Source organism: Sinocyclocheilus rhinocerous, unplaced genomic scaffold (genome assembly GCF_001515625.1).
Source record: "Sinocyclocheilus rhinocerous isolate Xijiao unplaced genomic scaffold, SAMN03320098_v1.1 scaffold538, whole genome shotgun sequence".
Classification (NCBI taxonomy): Eukaryota; Metazoa; Chordata; class Actinopteri; order Cypriniformes; family Cyprinidae; genus Sinocyclocheilus; species Sinocyclocheilus rhinocerous.
In genome coordinates, this window is record NW_015650838.1 from 665,056 (window position 1) to 669,249 (window position 4,194).

The following is a 4,194-nucleotide window of genomic DNA, read 5'->3' on the forward strand; positions in this document are numbered from 1 at the left end:
CCTTACAAATCTTTTTTTTTTTTTTTTTTTTTTAAATCTGGCTTAATCTAAAACCATTTAGGCAGCTTTGTAAAAAAAAATTACGTACAATCAGTCTGTCATAATCACAAAATAACAGAAGGACCCCACTGCAGAGCAATAACTGAGATGTAAGATGGGGTCAGTTGCATTTGTATGAAACAAAAAAAAAAGAGTTTTCATTGTGATATGAGCAACATAAAGGTAGCTGTTTCTGTTTCCATTTGCTAGGATGACGACGACTATTAGGGAAAAAAAACAAACAAATGGATGGCACTGTTGACCAATCAAAATCAAGTATTCTAGTGAGTAGTGTAATGTCTTTTACCACAGACTAAACTGGTAAGTTTAAGTCAAGTAAATCACATTGTATTAAAATGCAAACAAATAAATATAATATATGAATAAAAACAAATAAATTGCAATAAGAGTGTATTTGCAATAAGAGTGTGGACACTGGTCAGAAAATAGTAACATGTAAAAAGATTTATTGCGTTTATTCATATTATATATCTGAGGTCTCTGAGTCCCCAAAGTAATGTTAATTTTTTTAATGGAGAACGTGGGATGTATGCTATCAAGTTTTGTTCATAATTAGTTCTCATAAGATTAAGAAAAGTGATTTAAGTATTAACTCAATACTTCAATGTTAAATATTTTGTTGAGCTATTAAATGGCCTTGGGATCTCACTCAGAAAATGGGGGTTAAATGAATGTACAATTTTCAGATTTGAAACATTGTGATGTTGTTTTGGATTTCATCTGGTTTGAGTAACAATGAAAAAACAGCATGTGATATTTACATCAAACAAAGTACTTCAAACTACTCTCCGAAGCAATCTCTCGCTAATTTTCCATCTTTTTAAACAGTGTCACTGTTTCAGTAAAATATCATAAAGAGAAGAGAACCTATTTTCTGTTTCCCATCTATGTGAGAGAGGATGTTCATTTTCTTTTCTCTTTGCACCTCAGATGTATAAACCCCAGATTCACAGTCGTGACACGACATCAAAGTGGCTTGATCTAAAGTAGCCTATACCTCCCTTTTATTTTCCCCATCTCATAAATATCATCAGAGCCATATATTGTATTCACATGAATGTGACAGTGTCACTAAGGTAATACATTTACTTCCTGTTGTTAGAGCATCTAACACTTCAGCTGTTACTCCACAGCTGATCTGACTCACACAGCCACTCCTTTGTATCTGTTTTCTCAAAAACCGGGATTCACCCTGCACAAAATTGAGCCTTTATAAATTATTCAGCTGTATGCACACAGGTTCAGAGGCACTGGAAAGTAAAGAGTAATGTGAAATGAAACTTTGAGTTAACCCTCCCCGCTTTTAACACTTTTTACACATTTATGTGCCAGGGGCTGATTTTTCTAATGGATTGTTATTATAATTATTATTGTTATTTGAAGGTCACATTAAAACAGTGTTAGAAACTTACTGTAATGCCTTCAAAAAAAACATTTCTTATTTTCAAATATATTGTAATGAGCTTAAAAATGAATCCATATCAAAAACATCAATTATTACCTGTTTAAAACTATGACAAATAGTGAAATGAACATATTATTATTATTATTACTAATTATTATTACAACGTTGTGGCACCATTTTCCACCACACCAAACAATTTTGCCCCAAATAAAGATCTTTGTTTGTGAACTTGTGTACCCAGGAGAACTGCTGAGAAGAGAAATCAAGGTGAATGTCACTTGATATTCATTTCATTTCATTTCATTTCATTTTTTATTGTTTACTTTTTTTAATTATTCAGGACGCATACAATGTTTAAAATGTCATTTCCACCACCGTCATTTCCATAACCGAATGCTATTAAATACAATAATTTGAGACATGGTGTGAATTATTATTACTTATAATAAATACATACATACTGTACATAGTTAAGGAACACTTGTACTTGGAGATCTATTAAAAATGTGTCACAAGGATTTGATCAAATAAGATTATCTTAAGATAAGATTGACTTGATAAGATTATCCTGTTTTAGTGTCCAAATGATTTTTACCCCAATCTTCCCCTCCTTTTACACACAGATAATACATTTTTATAAAGCAAGTCTACAGGCACGTACACACCAACAGAGACTGTCAGTCACACACACCTAAAGTACTTACACAGCCCACAAAGTTTAAGGTGTGATGAATGAATGCAAATTATGAATACAAATGGCTGGGTGCGAGTCAAAGAAAGGGGTTCATAATTCACAATAACCAGCGTGACTTAACTACTATCGGCCGAGCCAAACGCCTCACTAAATAATACCATCAGATTACTGCAAAGTGCTGATTCATTCAGACAGCCACCGGCCTCCAAGGCCATGACACAGCCAGTCGTACACACCTCCACAGGTGCTTAGGGCAGAGGTGTCCACAGTTATTACACCCTCCCGAAAAGGCATCTGGGCAGGCTTCCCATAATGCATTGCCCCTCTTGCCCTCATTGCACCCTTGCATGCCATTTGAGGATAGAAACAAGTGCCGTGATCCAGTCATGTCATTGACATGTGATTAATGATTACATGATACAACGCGAAGTTTGATGAGGGGAGAGTGAAAACAAATGGTACAAACTGCTTGCGGGGAATTAAAGAGGAAGCAAGTGCAGATAACTGAAGATTGAAGAATGATCTCGAATTCCAGGGCTCTTATGAGGGGCATCCATCACCAGAGACAGTCATACAAATAGCATCACCCATATTCAATTAGTTCCCCTCGCAGCGCTGGCTACATGATCGTCAGCCGCTACCGTGCTGCGAACGCTCATGCACACGCGCACCCTAATGCTCATCTGTCTGCCCTTCACTTCTGTCTTCCACATCTATTCATCCTCACATCTGTGACCATTGTTCCATAAGGGAAGTTTGTGAAGGGCTTGACACGTTAAGAAACCGTTCTCGTGACAGCAGAGTATTTTGGGAATACAGTGTAACTTTGCAGTTGTCACACAAGGTAAAACAATAGCACATCAGCCTTCTGTCTAATGGAATATTGGTAAATAGGGTCAATGTTGTGACAAAGATTTTGGGTGATCTATTAATTTATATCAAAATTAATTTAAAGAAATCCATACAAATAATGATGTTTTAATTAATGACATTTAACATTTTACAGTTTTTGTGATTTGCTAAAACACTAAACCCCAATCTCTGAACCAAAATCTCACTAGCTCAAGCCAATTTGTTGAATAAAGCACTCTTTCTGCTAAACCTTAAACACGTTCAGGCAGTTAGGCTCTATTTGCAAATCTCATGCAGTCTTTTCGCAAAACTCTAAACACATTCTCATTCACTTAAACACTTATCACACTGTGATGCATTTGTGCTGCAAAATGCTAAACACAAGCGGCAAAAGTTAAACACAACTAAAGCACAGCTGTCATCGTTTACACACAACGATTCAAAATTGTTCACCCTTGTTTCTAATGATGTGATCAAACCAACTGTACAAAATATGAGCTAGTTCAGAGTGCACAAGTGGCACAGGTGACTGAATGATGATACGAACAATAGATGGAAACAATCTGAGATGGAGAGGAGCAAGAGTATATGTAAGAAGTGGAGGATGAGGAGGAAGAGGATGAGGAGAGAAAGAGTAAGGCTTAGAGAGTGTTATCAAGGCTGGATCTGTCAGACCAAAGGGTTTTTTCTCTTTGTCTAGCAAAAAAGACAACATTACTTGTGATGTGGAAAAAGTCCTCAGGCCGGACTCAAGCACAAAGACATGATGCTGAGACAGAATGAAACTCTAAACTGACCCTGATTTTACAATTGCACAACTTACAGTATTTGAGTGTAACATGCTATTCATTTATAGTTTTATTTGACCTTTTTGGCCTTTGCAGTTGGACTGCAGTATCTTTGCAGTATCCAAGTGCTGAATATATACAAACATTCAGTACTATTCAATACTCAGCACAATACTATTCTTGCAGTACATAGGCCTATACAATATATTCACCTTACTAAGTTGCAATTACTATACTTCTTTACAGAATTACAAAATTGTTTACTCAATACAATATAATGTTCTGGATGCTGTGTTCTCCATTTTTCTCTGTAGTGTCTAATGAATGCTCTGTTGTGTTTATTTTATTGACTCGTGTGTGTGATCTGAGAGCACCGTTTGATTTTGAGTGCAAGT